The sequence below is a fragment of the Brienomyrus brachyistius genome, chromosome 4, assembly GCF_023856365.1.
Source record: "Brienomyrus brachyistius isolate T26 chromosome 4, BBRACH_0.4, whole genome shotgun sequence".
In the NCBI taxonomy this organism is placed as follows: domain Eukaryota; kingdom Metazoa; phylum Chordata; class Actinopteri; order Osteoglossiformes; family Mormyridae; genus Brienomyrus; species Brienomyrus brachyistius.
This window is the reverse complement of record NC_064536.1, coordinates 8,180,314-8,197,011: the sequence shown is the minus strand read 5'-3', so window position 1 is coordinate 8,197,011 and position 16,698 is coordinate 8,180,314.

Genomic DNA, 16,698 nt, shown 5'->3' with positions numbered 1-16,698 from the left:
GGCCATCATGGATGTCCCTGACTGCTCCTCACGTCCGTTTTGTTATTGACATGGCTTATCACCCTCCATTACCCCCATCACTCGCGGAGGAAAATGGCTGACGAGATCGCTAACTGCCTGGTGATCCGTTGGGCCGTCACGGCTCGTGCCCACACGGCAGTAATGGAAAGGTCACCCTCGCGCGTTTTAATCACATCTCCACTTAATAAGCCACTTCCTAGCAAACGCTCCAAGCCAGCATGGACCGGCGGCTGTGTACTGAAGCACGTCAGCCTGGCATTAAGTGCTAGCGCGATGAGATCTGGGCCTCGTTACATCCACACGGGCAGCACGGTTCTGATCGCCCTGATTCGGCCCGTTTGAAGTGGGTCTAATCATCCAGCAAGATGGAAGCTTTTGGAGAAAAGATCTGCCCGGCCTTAGTTAATGCAAAGTGCTGGAAATATAAGTACGTGAGTTACAGTTTGATGTTTGCACAGACGCACAAGCACACTCTTGAGGCCAGGGAGAGTAGTATCAAACCTAAAAATATAAAGCGGGAATGTGAGACGGGCGTATTCCGGGCACCGTATAAGCTGCAGAGGACGTGGCACTGGGGGGGCGCTGAGGGGATGTGGAATGGAGCCACATCTCCCTAATGTAGCCACCGCTGCAGAGCCAATACATCAACGCGGAAGCAGGAGTGAACGTGGGCAGCAGCCAGCATCATTAGCAGAGTGATGTGTAAAAGGGAGCGGGGCACCTGGTGGGAAAAGGCAGGCTGGGGGCCGCCTGCCACCTCTCTGCTTCGCTGTGGGTGGGGTTCACTCCTCATAAAAGCCGTATCATTTTTTTGTCTATATAATTTTCATTGAGCAGATGCTTGTATCCAGAGCAATGCTTTAGGAGAGCAGGAACAGCCAGGCCCCGGACCAATTGGGGGTTAAGGACCTTACTCAGCAGGCCAATGGTGACATCACTCTGCCAAGTGTAGGATTTGAGCCAACGACCTTCCGATCACAGGCACGGCACCCTAACCTGCCAGGTCACACGTCTCCCTCATGTCAGTCGTTTCTATGTTAATCATGTCTATACATGCAGTGTCTCCCCCCCCTGTTTTATCACTGGGCTTTAATTTCAGTTTTTAAACCTTCCACAAGATTAATCGCTATCGACGGAAATGTAAAGTAATTATTTTCCCCAATATGATAAAATAATGGAACTTAAGAGGAGGCTAGGTTTAATTACTTTGAAAAAATATCTAATTAAAAATGTAATTACTTTAGAAAGTCATTTAAAAAAATCTTTTTGCCTCAAATTAATCACCTGTCTGTTTCCCATCTAGCAGTGAAAATGGATGACAGATTAATTATCTCTATGGGAAGAAAGATATAAAGAGAGAAATTTGGACATAAAATAACTGCGTAAAATAAACCCTGCCGTCAACTGCACTACGGAGAGAGACATATATAAAATTGTTAAAGGGGAGGATTGCTCTTCAACAAATTAGTTTCATGACCTTTAATATAACACAAGTGAACCTGACTTTATTAGTGAGTAACATCACACAGGTTTGTCCCTGCATGTCATATGAGTGACTGAGTTTTGGGTGGCACAGCAGAAATGGTTCAAAATGCAAATGTGGAAGCAATATAGACAAAGGAAACTTGATCTTCTTCAGCAGAAATGCACTTGGACTCATTATTGGCAGAAAGCTGGGGTGGAGGTCTTTTGTTTTTTTTATAAAGCCCCTACTGATAACTAAGGATTTTAGGACCAGCGGCCTAGTGGTAGAAGACAAAGGGTGTTTCTCAGTGCCAAGAACGCAAAGATCATGCTGGTGGTCTTGGCAAGACTGGTCTTGCTAATTTGTCTCCCATGAATGAACTTGGGGTCAAGGAATCTTGGGATGATTCTCGTTTGACGAGGATGCAACTGATGCATCTTTGATATTTAGGGTGGAGCAAGACCACCATCCAGGGATTTTTATCGTCCTCTGCACTTCTGTTCTTGAGTATTGAAACTGGCTTTTGGCAATGGAAGATGATGTAAAATGGGTATACGAGAGCACAATTATGGTCAAGTACGCAAATTGAGAAACACTCATGGATTCCTGGTCACTGGTCTGGGTAGTCTTTGGACTGGAGGAGGACACCCACTCAACATGGGGATTCAAATCCCCCATCGCTTGAGGTATGAAGCTTCAGGGATACTCACTGAGCCATCACGTGCCCCCAGTCACCCACGATGTCATGCCTGGATCACATGACCCGGATGACAATGTCATCATGTTTTACAAAGGCAGGATGAGGGCCAGATATTTCCTCTCCTGGTGACTAAGGACCAGATCTTAGAATTCTCCGAGGCAAGTCCATCGATTCCACATGCTAAGCATTCAAACGGGGGAACCTGGTCAGAGATAAGAGCTGATTCATTAGACTGCGATGACTAAGCGGGGCCGTCGTCATGATCAATCTGTGAGGAACGGAGACACGAGGAAGAGGGCCGGGAAACAGGATGGTACTGGGAAGCTCGCGAGGTCAAATTCATGGCCGGAAATGGAGAAGTAAGCGCAAAGTAGGAGTCAGCAGCCGCCAGGGAGAAAGTCCGCAGGAGAGAATGATTCAGTGCCCCACTAGTCCTGGAAAAAAGCTTTAAATGGGCTGGCAAATATGCCCTGATTTGCAAAAAGCACAAAGGCCTCTGTTTTCCTGAGACTGGTTGCTGTCGATGGGTGGAAGGCTCCTGAGGAGCAAAGCGAGAGAGCTCTGGTACCTGTCATTAGTGGCAGCACATTGATGTTAAGTATACGTTGACCTTAAACCCCAAGGTCTCCTCTGTGATTTTCTCTTCCTAATAGAGACGTGTTTTATCGACAGAGCTCTCTGGTGTGGATCCAAGTGATCTTCTCCTTAGGATAGGGCTGGAATGCGTCAAATGCTTCACTGGAGTTGAGTTCGTGGAGCTAATGGCTCGTGGATACCCAGAAGACCAGATAAGACAGCTTACAGTCCAAACAAGGCAGACAAAATTGAATGAAGAGGTCGGTCACAGTGAGTGCAGTGAGGTCACGAGGCATCGGGCTCTGCTCCTAGACCTTCTCCTCCGCCCTGCTTCCATTCTTCTGTATCTCCTCATCCTATGATGCGTGACACGTGAAGGCCACCCGAGAATCTACCAGAACCAAAGACAAATGGAAGTCAACATAGGGTCAAGACGGCAGCCAATCAGGATCAAGACAGCAGCCAATCAGAACTCTTATGTTGTCCTGTCAGCTTGTTTATTTAGATCGTAGGTCACATGACCTGTTGTTTGCGGTGTAGACTGTGTGGCGGTCTCAGACCCTGAAACGTAACACCTGCTCATCTCTGTTCCTCTTGAACCCTTCCAAATGAGTATGAGCCCTAGGAAACAACCCTCCAGATCTTCAGCTCTCCAGACCATTTGGTAGGCTGCTCCATGAATGTTGCACGTTGTTAATGCAGGAGAGAATACAGAGAGAGTTACAGAGCGGTCTGGTCGCTTCCAGCGTGTTTCCCTGACACACGGGATCATGACTCGAGACTGAATCAGGGGCCTTGTGCTGTAATATCTATGGGCAGGTGATTTAAGCCAAGGGATTAATGTCTGAGGCCCAGGAAATTGTGGCGTCAGACCAGGGAATTTGGACATGGAGAACCCCCCCCCCCCCCCCAAAAAAAAAATAAAGAAATAAGATGGTGCAGACCTGGCGCACCCATCTCCCGCCGTTCGAGATACTGAAGGATCAGCAGCAGGGCAGTGAGTGTGGAAACTGGGGGAAGATTTAATCAAATCAGATGGCTGGGGGGCGGGTGGTGGGATGGGGTGGGGAGGGGGGGGGCGCTGAGGCCTGCAGCCAGCCCACCGCAGAGAGAGAGGCCAGTAAATATTGATTATAGGTTAAAGGCAATTAAAATAATGGAGAGTGAAAACCAGGAAAGGCTGCCAAAGTGAGCTTGGGCATGCAGGCGTTTAGCACAAAGGCAGCGAGTGGGGCGTGGTAGGGCCCTGATTTAATGTGCAACGGCGAGGCCCCTTTACTGCCTCTCCCCTGGATAATATACATCTTTATGGAGGAGAGCGAATGGCGGGCAGGGGTGCCAAGAGGTGTGGCAGCCACAGCAGGCATGAGGCGAGACGGCCAGCGAGTGAAAGGGAGCGACACTCAGCGCTAAAAGGGTAATTAATATGAAATAAGCAAGCTTAACGTTTTCAGTTCAGCCGGGACCCTCCATACACACCCTCAGCTGGACCAATCATGGGTTAAAAGGACAACCGCCGAGGCCATATGTGCCATGTTTAAGCTGTAGGGGGTGCTATAATGCACTCCTCATCTGAGCATGTTTAATAAACAGTAAACAGTAGTGATATGTCCTGTATTTTCGTGTCTGGGCCAAAATCCATTTCCATCGTAGAAAATAAGGGGCCCTGTGAGAATCCAGATATCATGGGGACCTCTTGCCATGTTAATGTCCCTCCGTTAAGCCGCCGTCGAAGGCGTCAGAGCGACCAAGGAACCAGAAGGATGTTCATAATACGCATCGTGGCCGTGAATTTAGCTAAACTTCTCAAACGCGATTAAACGCACCTAGAGAAGGGCACCGAATCGCCCGCACACACCAGCTAGCGATTCGACGGCTCCCCACCCCCGGCCCCTTACACGCCGGTCGCCCTCTTAGTTAAATAGTGCGTAAAAATTTCATGTCTGTGCAGGAGCAATCAGAGTAAAGCGGGCCGTGCGCGGAGAAGCGAACCGGGCCCACAGGAACACACATACAAGGCAGCCACACGTGTATCGAGTAACTGGACTCGCCGATTTAGCTTCGGCTAATTTCGGGACAGTTTGCTATTTCCCTCCTGACTGAATAAAACATCCTTAGGGTGCATCTCTGCCAGCAGTGATGTTGATGCATGAATGACGACTGTGAATTTGATAGTAATAGGATTATGGGTGTTCACAGAGTATAACTGAACAAGTCATACATCTTCACAAACCTACTTAGGAACTAAAATAAGATTCAAGGCTGATCATAGTCATTGATATTATGCTGCTTGGTAGTATTAGGTAACGTCCTGTTCATTGGCGTTAATTATTAGGATTTTGATGGAGATTACAGTAAGGTGTGATGTTCAGTTTTGCTGAAGGCACATAGCAATTCACATGCTCCAGACTATAACTGAAAACTAAATTATCTGTCACGCTTGAGCGGACCTCATCCAGCGTGAGGTCAGATCGCTCCTGAATGTCGCGAAACTCATTTACGCCGCTCCCCTGCTCTGCGCGCCCTTCCCGTGATTGACGGCGCTTCCCCAGCCAGACTCCACCGGGCCACGACACCTTTGCTTTGGGAACCCGGCGCTTTGACCCAAGACGATGATGTTGACTCCTTCATGCGGGTGGATGTTTTATTGCGGCGAGTTTCCCGCTCAAGGGTACAATGGCAGAGAACTCCCGGGATCTGACCCAACAACCTTCTAGTTATGAATAACTGCCCTTAACTGCTATTCGGCATTTATAGAGATGGCCGCTTGCCACCCTGCTGTAAGGTCCTGCGTTGGTCTTTTTATTTTTATTTTATTTTTTTTTACATTTCTGCGATGTGTTCCGCATGGATATTTCCTGCAGCCCCAATCTGAACTGCTGCTCCTTTAGTTGTGGTTGAACTCCGCCTAGCTCGGCTTTAATGAAATTCAATGGAGAAGAGAAATGTTCCCTGTAAAACTCTGTTCTCCTTTAAACAATGTGGTTTTTATCGCTGTGTGCAGGGCCAGGAGGGTTAGGCTCACGGCAGCACTTATCTGAAATGAAATGAAAATGAAAAAGTACCGCCGCGCCTGGGAGCAGGCAGATAAAGTTAAACATGGAAATCTCAATGTTCCAATCAGCGATGTCTGTCCGCCTGCAGTGCTAGAAGTCCACCGGGCCACAAGAGGGCAACCCGATCCACTTCTCTCCGTATGCCCGCCTACAGTGAGGCAGGAGACCACAAAAGAAACAAGCTGCTGTCAAAAGCAAGATATTCCCTGTAATTAAGCCTTCTAAGGATCTTGTTTAAATCAAAAGCTTCTTCTTACAGCTGCTCTGTGGGATACAAGACAAAGCGTTGCTGCTTTCAGTGCGATTCCATAATTCCTCATTCCTGCTTGATTCCTGACTTTGATCGCTCTCCTGTTCCTCGCGGCTCGTCCCTGTTTACCGCGCTTCCCCCTGCCCCCTGCCAAGGTTTCCTGTTTGCCATTATGTGTTCAGGTCCTACGCTCCAGATCTGTCCACCAAACCGGTGCAGTTTGGTGAGGGCCTCGTGCCGGAAGCTCTACCAGAATTGGCTGCGAAGCAGTCAGTTTGTATCACTGACCAGTATTTACCGATGCTTGTAATTAGTGGCGGACTCCCTAGAGATTTCAGCCAATCAAGTCCAGCTGTCTCCAAGGCTCCCTCCACCAAGATATGTCAGCCTCCCTCCCAAAGACTTACATTAACCAGATGCACTTCAACTGAAATGTACAAATGTGGTAAAAACACCGAGGGCCTGAACAGAGTTGAATAATGTGTCCGTGCTAATACAGACACACAGCAAACCACAGAGAGCACAGGGCCGTGACACACGCTGTCAGTGCACGATCATGCCAGAGGTCCATGCTGACATGCATATCCCCGAACGCCAGGCGCACCACCCACCCACAGTCCCAACAGGGTTCAGGTATGTGGGAACAGAGGAGAGCAGGACTCAAAGCTGCCACCAGGATCGACAGGGAATTATTTCCACGTGTTTCCAGGCCCTGTACAAAGAAGGAAATGCCATTCACTCAACACGATCTTTGTCTGCGTTAAGCATCGCCGCCATTGTTATGTCTACGGATTTTAAATAAAAACACCTGTGCAATAAGGAGCTCATTCTGCTGCGTTTGCAGTGTATACATTCGACAGGAAGAGGAAGCCCTGTGAGCGCCAAGAGCAGCTCAGCATCCACTGAACAAGCTCCAGTGACCCAAGCCAATTCATTTCTGGATCAATATCTGACTCTAGGGCTATCAGATTGTGTTAATATTGTAACTGAATCAGCTACTTGTGTATAACCCAAGTCTGAATTCTACATTTGTTCTCCTCCTAATGGATAAATGAAAATGAAAGTTGTATATAGAGACAAAAGAAAAACTATTGCGTAACAGAACAGGGCCACCATGGACGAGATCGACTTTCGGCGTTTATATTACATAAAATGAGAGTTTTTTTTTTCCTTCCTGAAATATTTCGCCGCACCCTGAGCGAAACTCTAAATCAAAGTCTCCACGTGCTCACAAAGGTCTTGTAGCTGGTCACAGTTGGAGGAGAGACTGTCTCGAGCACAAAGGTGGGATTGGTGGGAGCCAATGACCATCCTTGATGAGGACACAGCCCTGTGAGCTGATTGGAACGCGCCTGCTACCAAAACTGAGGAAACGGTGACTCGTTGCTGTCCTCGGCCTACTTTTAGCTCACAGTGAGAGCGGCTAACGGCTCCCTTAGGCTGTATCTGGATCCCTTTTGACTTTTCTACGCAGTGTAACAATTTAAGTCTCTACTCCTGATCAGTGCAGCTCTCTGCGGAAGGATGCTAACCTGATCCTCGACTTGTAGAGGAGGTGGGTCCAAGCAACTAGAGAAGGCGGGACTAATACATCTGATTGGTTGGTCCTAACTCTTTGAAGCAATCGTTTACCGTTCTTGCCTCAGAAAAAACTTGTGTAACTAAAACTCTCATGAGCGACGGAGCATGCAATGATATCAAAGGGAGAATTCCATTTCCACTAGCACCTCCTACAGGACGAGGGGTGAATTCCTTGAGTTTTCTTGTCTTTTTTCTCAGCCGACACACAGTAGTGAACACGTGACACATAGGCGTCTAGGACTGAAGGTACCTTCTGAAATCCTCCAGCAAACACACATTCTTGATTAGCATGCAGGGGCCGTGGTGGGACAGCAGAGTGACGCCCCCTGCTCCTGAATTAGCTCCATTGCGACAGAAACAGCTTCGCTTGCCAGTTAGCGCAGAGCTGGAGACCATCTCCAGTGTGCCACCTGGTAATATTTGTGACCCTCCCCCATTTCAGGAGGGTGGCTCAGCATCTCTGATGTCCCTCATCCAAAGATGCTGCTTCATCAGACCATCCATGTATCCCTAATGAGGATCAGCTCGTAAATGGCCATAAAAAGAGCTTTCCGGAATGTCCTCTACACAATGTAATGTTTGTAAAACAGCATAAGGAGTAATGTTGCATACACACACCATGACAGCATATGAAGTGTTATATATATATTTGAAGTATATAAATTTCAGGCTGGATGTGCCAAATGTCTCTGTTCTGCTTTATGTAACTTTAATGTTAACGGCTCGGTTCCTTCCAGCAAAGAGGTATCGTGGTCTCCAGAGTGAAGAAGGCCGGTACATGCATTTGGAATTGATGAATCTTGCTGTCCTTATTCTGTAAAGAATGGGGATTACAGGGTTGCGATTTTCAGTCCGACACAAGTATGCACACGCACACACATGTATGTGAGAGTTTTATTACCTTGGTAATAGTCTGTAGACTTTGCAAACTACCCCAACGCTTTTAATGTAGCTTTTTAGGTGCATGATGGAACAATACAGATTTGCTGTATGATTTCTTGTGTGAGCGTGAGAGTCTGAAAGCGTGAGTGTCACGCTGGATGCGTGAGTGCCGGCTGCTCTGGAATTGTGAACCGTTTTGATATTTTAAGTGTAAAAGTGCAAGATAGGTTTATATGTGCGTGGTTCATTATACTTAAAACCAATACTAATTAATAAAAGGTGTTAAATTATTACATCATTTGCTTTTCGGATGGTTATCTTCAGTAAAAGAGCACAGTAATGCATCTCTGACAAGCTTCGGCATGGAAATTCATAATGCCTTCCAATTTGCTTTCTGTCGTTAAAATGGCAGCCCAATTTCAACTCTGGGTCAGCCTGCGCTATATTAAATCTGTAAAGATATTGTTGTAGTCGAGTTTAAATTACACAAGCGATAAATATTAGTTTTAATTACGTATATCTGTATAGTATTGATCTTAAAACGTATTTAAAACGTGTTTTAGCGTGGCTGAGCCTGTTAGCCAGGCGTAAGCGTATCTTCCTCATGCACCGGCCTGTTTCTCATAAACATTCTGTCTGAGGACAAGAGTTATCACTCGATTTTCACACGTCTTAAAATAACCAGGGGGGGAAAAAAATAAAAATATATCGCAGAGAGTCATCACTGGATCTGACAAATATCATCCATCCATCCATCCATCCATTTTCCAAACCGCTTATCCTATTGGGTCGCGGGGGGTCCGGAGCCTATCCCGGAATCAATGGGCACGAGGCAGGGAACAACCCAGGATGGGGGGCCAGCCCATCGCAGGGCACACTCACACACCATTCACTCACACATGCACACCTATGGACAATTAAGCAACTCCAATTAGCCTCAGCATGTTTTTGGACTGTGGGGGGAAACCGGAGTACCCGGAGGAAACCCCACGACGACATGGGGAGAACATGCAAACTCCGCACACATGTGACCCAGGCAGAGACTCGAACCCGGGTCCCAGAGGTGTGAGGCGACAGTGCTAACCACTGCACCACCATGCCGCCCCCGACAAATATCATCAGTGACCACAACTGTGCTTTTCAACGCTTTCGTTTAAAACATGCTGGTGGTTAATGAATTATTTATGGTAGTAACTTGAAGGCCGATAGATAGATAGATGGATGGATGGATGGATGGATGGATGGATGGATGGACGTGAAACCACTGTTACCACTGCAAACACGCTGCGGCCGCTGGTGCCCCAGCACGGCTGATCTGTGCTGGACAAGCCGCTCCCCAGGAGAGCAGATTGACGTGGGAGGACAGTTTCATGTGTCACGGTGAGTAAGGCAGGCAGCAGCTGACGGCACCGGCAGCTCACGATCCAAGCCGGTCAAAGGGACGGGAAGCAGCCGAGCCCACATTAAGGGCTGGGCGGCCAGTACTGACATTTATGAAAGCCGGGTTCCCAAACAGCGGATGACATCTGAAGACTGTTTTGCTCAGATATTTGTTTGGAAAAACATGTTTCAGTGACTGAAATATTCAGCCAGATGTGACAAGGGGAAATTTCACTTCCAGGGAGCCTGACATTCTGCCGATAAAAACGTGCTTTTAATATAAAAGTATAAACATACTATATAACCACATGTATTAAAAAATGTTTTATTCGCTCACGCATCAAATGTAATTCTTTGTCATTCGACTAAACCGTGCCCCTTTTCTGGGTAATGTTTAATAAGTCACTTGAGACTGGACAATCCTTACTGATCCCAAACGGATACATGTCATAAATTGCCTTTGACCCCAACGTGATTCAAACACGAAACCTTCTGACCTGGAGTTAGATGTGTTACCGTTGCGTCACAAGGTCCTTCCAATAACGGTTTGAACTTTGATCCAAAGAAATGAGTACAAGTTGTCATCCAGAAGCGCTCTGTGTGATCCTGGACAGGACAGGACCATCCAAGCGAGCTGGATGGTCTCGTGCACCCCATACATCCTACCTGGAGATCCAGCCTCTGACAGAAACACCTTCAAGGCTGTGTGATCCACAGCAATAGTTCTCCCTGGTTCTGGAAGTAGATGGAACCCAACCGACGCAGAGTGACAACCTGTTACGGAATTAATGGACCGTTAAGCACCTCCATCCGTGTGGTTCTCCAAATATCGGACCCACTGTAGCAGACATTTAATTAGAAGACATTTTCAGTCTTCCTAAGTGGTATCAAATCTGCTCAATTTTCAGCATTATGCTAGATATAAAACAATTACCCACGAGCGTGACTTGGCAACATTATACCATGTCTCTTCTCCGCTGCTGCCAAATTAACCCACTGAGTTGCCTTTCGTATTTTTTTATCACCCCTCATTTCATGGATACTTCAGTAACTACGATAATTACTTATTTTCCCTCAGGTGGAGGCTGGACTTATTTTGTTTGGGTTGTGTTGTTTTTTTAAAGCTCCGATTAAATTGGATAGACATGCTTAAATCGGACCTCGAACATAGTTACCAGGTCCACTGTCCAGAAACTCAACACAGGCCACTGTCTGGCGTGACCTTGGAGTGACCTTGGCGTGACCTTCCTGGCAGTACCTGGTCCTTCCTCCCCAGGACCCTAACAATGTGCTGCCCGTTCCCTGCCGTCTCCTTTCCTGGGGCAGCCGTTCACCCACAAATCCCCCTTATTAGATTAGTGTTAAGCTCTTAATGTCGATACTCATTTTGTCTCCAGGCAGGATATGTGAGCTGCTGATCTGCTTATTCCTATCCACCTCATATACGTCTATATCCCTGTCAGGCACCCTGAGGGACACCCCACTCTTTTCCAGCCCCTTCCATTGATTATTAAGAATTATCTAGAACATAATGAGACATTGTCACTCCCAGAAATTGTGTCACTTCCCCTCTGACTGGGTTTCTATAGGACATCTACTTAAAAGTAAAAAGGTCCCTACCTATCCTGACAGATCATATCAGAACAACGTTCAGTTTGTCAGAAGCTGGGAAACAGAAAACGGCGTCTGCAGGGGCTTCATGCTGCCAGCAGGGGGCCACCCGGCAAACTCTAACTCCTTGTGGGATGTATTTGGCCTTCATATCACATGCACCTCAATGGCCGCCTGCATGCCGCATGACCAGGGACACTCCTTGTGTGCAGTTCCCTGCTGTGCTGTTTTCAGCCAGCCAGTCCCTGCAGTATTTGGACCATCAGGGACGCTGACAGGCTCTGTCTGTAGATAAACTGCTCTGGAGCCAATAGAGCGCCACAAGCAGCTATCAGCTGATTCAAACTGACAACCTTCTGATCACAGGCACAGAGGTCTAACCCACTGAGCAGTCCACCGCTTCTTAGCTACGTTTCTACATTCGAACAAGGAGTCATTTCTAGATTTTTCTAGTCTGATGGACTAACTGTTTTGCCTGGTGGGTTGTGTTGGTTGTGGTGATGTGTGTGATCCCCTTCCAATCTGGTTTTGGAGGCTGAGTTTTCTGCCCAAACCATTACAGAACAACAGCTTACAGTGTCACCTTACAGCGTGTGCCTTTCAGAAATGGAGAATTAAGAGATGTGTGAAAGTCGGCCAAACCCTTGCTGTCCTCTAGCTGTCCATATCGATCTGTAAACCTTTGTTAGAAAAAGTATGTCTGAATTGTGACCACGGCAAAGTACTGTGCATTTCCCTCTTACCATCCCTTATTGTTTATAATAAGCAAAGCTTCATTGAAATAAGTCAAGTGCATTTGCTGTGTTTCCTATAAATTGTAAGCCCGTATATCCAACTCCTCAAAACACTTTGGAATGTCTCTACTGGGCTCATAACTTCCCTACAACATCTGTCAACGGCGCAGAGTCGTTCAGAAAATCTCCCGTCCATCTGCGTATGCATATTTGTATCAGACTTCATGATTATACCATCTAGAATGCTTATGCAAAGTAATCGTTTAAAGTGGAACCGAGCACCTCACAGGTACGAGACCAGAAGGTTCCACGGCCCCTGGCACAGGCTGGCTGCTGGTGGATGGAGAGAGCAGATCTCACCAGCAGACTCGGCGTTATGAAAGGAAGTCGTTAGGAGGAGAGCGGATATAAGGGGGCCGAGGCCCCGCGACCGCACAGATGGTGGGAGGAAGAGGAACGACAGGAATGACGTGATTCTGGAACCTTGCAGATTAAAGGTCTGTGTGTCGTTTGGGTGCTAGGTGGGAGAAATCCCATCGCAGAGGAGGAGAGTGACTTTATTTTAGTTTTATGCTGCATTTTCTGCCATCCATGCCTGGCTTCTCCCTCTGAACTCCCATCATTCAAAGGGTGACATCACTACGGCAACGCTTTGTGCACTTTTTAGAAGCTCATGGGAGTTTTACTTACGCAAAAATGTTCTGAGGGCAGGACGAAAAATCATTGGTTCAGAGAGATAACCAATCAGGCTGTAGAGGAGGTGAACCCAATGCACATGATTGGTTGGTCCCGCCTCCTCTAGTTGCTTGGACCCACCTCCTCTACAGTCTGATTGGTTATCTCTCTGATCCAGTCATTTTCATTCTGTCCTCAGAATTTTTTTGTGTATGTAAAACTCCCACAGGTTTTCTTAGAAACATTAAGATGATGTGGAACACAAGGACACTCCCTCTAGTGTTCTATTTGATCATCCCGAAGCCCTTAATGTTGATAGTATCTGGCCAAGGCGAGTGAGATGCTGACATAGGATTTGGAAATGTCTGCACAAACGAGCTGGGCTGTCTGTACCTAACGCACAGTAATATTTGATGTGTGAGTGTTTGGACAGTATTGGACACTCGATTTACCGGAGCAACAGAAGCGTTTAAATGAATTGCAGTGGCTTGAAAGCAGTGCTGATCCAGGAGGGGAAATAAAAAACGATCGAGGTTGAAATCTGAGACCTGCTATCGGGGGAACTTGGGGCGTAAACCCCAATATAAACACACGTAAGTAAATAAGAGTGAAACTGGATCTGATCGTATACTTTTCTATTGAGCCAAAGCTATTTTGAGTTATTCATAGGGGGGTGTCCGGACCAGCACTGGGCAGGGATTAAAAATCGGCCTTATTCATCGTGGGGGTTCCCAAAGTCCTTTGCTGAGCTTGGGGTGGTGGGGTACACCGGGTAGCTCAGTCCTGATCCAGGCACATGGAAAAAGGGCTATGGTCTTTATAACTTTTATAATGGGAGGGGACAGTGAGAATTTACCCCCCCCCCCCAAAAAAAAAAAAAAAAAACAACTGAGCAGGGCTGTATCCCTCACCAAGCACAAATCCAACACTCCCCCTCTTTCCCGAAACCTTCCCCACTGACCTTGTTTAAACGCTACTGTGGCTAAGGGCCAGCCGCTTTTCATTACCTGAAGCGTTTTTTTGGCCCAGGGTCTGCTGATCAATTGCCACGGAGACTCAAACCATTAGTTTAGCCCAAACTCTGAAGTATTACATTTGGCGAAGGCCAAAAGGACTCTAATTAAAAGACAAAACTAAATTTAAGCAGGTGAAATGATAACTGCACGGGAGGTGTATTTGCTGCGTACGATGAGAAGGAAACCGTCTGCCCTCGGCCTGAAAGACGTTTTTAAGCGCAGCCTCCTGAATTGGGCTGCATGCCACATTGCGCTTATCACAATCCACTTTAGTCTCGTCTGAAAAGGCTTTTCTGAAGGGCTGTCGAGGATCTTTTGTCAGAGCAGGAGAAAAGCGCAGATCTGAAATGACGGTCGTGGAAACACGCAGTAACCGCCGGCGACAGGCATCTTGAAAACTGTGGCTGGGGGGGGGGGTGAGGGGGGTGGGGGGTGACCAGCGTGTCATTTACATGCCGGAGCATCAGAGGACTGCTTTCTGTACGCCTCCTGTCTTCTCTTTAAACACTGACTTGCTCCGCCTCTTGTGTCTTTAATTCATAGATTATTCTTCATTTTATACCTCGATGTGCTGAAGAGGCTGTTTAAGTCTTATTATTTGTTTGCTGTTATTAAATAACATTTATAAAGGTTGATCATTTATCGCCTCTGCATGTCACTCAGTGAATTCAGCACCATGCCCCAGCGCTGCCTCTTACTACCACCGATATTTTGTTTTTTCATTCTTTCACTTGAGTGAAAATAAAATGAAATTATGCAAATAACTGAAGTCTTTAAACTGGGCTGACCACACGTTGTGCATGACTGTATATATATATATGTGTGTGTGTTCATGTGTCTGTGTGTGTGTGCACGTGTGTGTGAGTATGTAAGTGTGTGTATCTCTGTGTGATTATGCGTGTATGTCTGTGTGTGTGTATGCATCTCTATGTGACTGTATCTGTGTGTCACTGTATCTGTGTGTATCTGTATCTGTGTGTCACTGTATCTGTGTGTATCTGTATCTGTGTGTCACTGTATCTGTGTGTATCTGTATCTCTGTGTATCTGTATCTCTGTGTATCTGTATCTCTGTCACTGTATCTGTGTGTCACTGTATCTGTGTGTATCTGTATCTCTGTGACTGTATCTGCATGTCACTACATCTCTGTGTGACTGTATATGTGTGTCTGTATCTCTATGTGACTGTATCTGCATGTCACTACATCTCTATGTGACTGTATCTGTGTGTCACTGTATCTGTGTGTATCTGTATCTGGGTGTCACTGTATCTGTGTGTATCTGTCTCTGTGTGACTATCTGTGTGCGTGTGTGTCTATGTGTCACTGTATCTGTATGACTGTATCTGCATGTCACTGCATCTCTGTGAGACTGTATCTGTGTGTCTGTATCTGTATGTGACTGGATCTGTGTGTCACTGTATCTGTGTGTATCTGTATGACTGTATCTGTGTGTATCTGTGTGTCTGTATCTGTGTGTCACTGTATCTGTGTGTATCTGTATCTGGGTGACTGTATCTCCATGTGACTGTATCTGTATGACTGTATCTGTGTGTCACTGTATCTGGGTGTCATTGTATCTGTGTGTATCTGTCTCTGTGTGACTATCTGTGTGCGTGTGTGTCTATGTGTCACTGTATCTGTGTGACTGTATCTGCATGTCACTGCATCTCTGTGAGACTGTATCTGTGTGTCTGTATCTCTATGTGACTGTATCTGTGTGTCACTGTATCTGTGTGTATTTGTCTCTGTGTGTCTGTATCTGTGTGTATATGTGTCACTGTATCTGCAACACTGTATCTGTGTGTATCTGTGTGTCACTGTATCTGTGTCACTGTATCTGTGTGTGTCTGTATCTGTGTGACTTTATCTGCATGTCACTGCATCTCTGTGTGCTTGTATTTGTGTGCGTCTATGTGTCACTGTATCTGTGTCACTGTATCTGTGTGTCTGTATCTGTGTGTCACTGTATCTGTGTGTATCTGTCTCTGTGTGTCTCTGTCTCTGTGTGTCTGCATCTGTGTCACTGTATCTGTATCACTGTATCTGTGTGACTGTATCTGTGTGTCACTGCATCTCTGTGTCACTGTATCTGTGTGTATCTGTCTCTGTGTGTCTGTATCTGTGTGTCACTGTATCTGTGTGTCACTGTATCTGTGTGTCACTGTATCTGTGTGATTGTATCTGCATGTCACTGCATCTCTGTGTGACTGTATCTGTGTGTGTCTGTATCTGTGTGTGATTGTGTGTGTATGTCTGTATTAGTGTGTGTGACTGAGTCTGTGTGTGTCTGTATGTGTGTGTGTCTGCATCTCTATGTGACTGTATCTGTGTGATTGTATCTGTGTGTCACTGTATCTGTGTGTCTGTATCTGTGTGTGTCTGTCTCTGTGTGACTGCATCTGTGTGTCACTGTATCTGTGTCACTGTATCTGTGTGTCACTGTATTTGTGTGACTGTATCTGTGTGTCTGTCTATGTGTGTCTGTATCTGTGTTTGTCTGCATCTCTGTGTGACTGTATCTGTGTGTGTGTGTCTGTATGTGTGTGTGTTAGATATGATGCCATCGCACATGCTGACTAAGCCACAGGCCACGTCACCCACGGTTAGCTGCCTGCTCATTCCAGTATTTGAATTCATTTATAAGGATAAATATTTTTGTTCAGATTGTTCCCAAAATATTTACACTCCATAATGCATGTTCACCAATGTCACTGTTTGCATTACAGACAGTCAGTCTCTGAACCAACCCT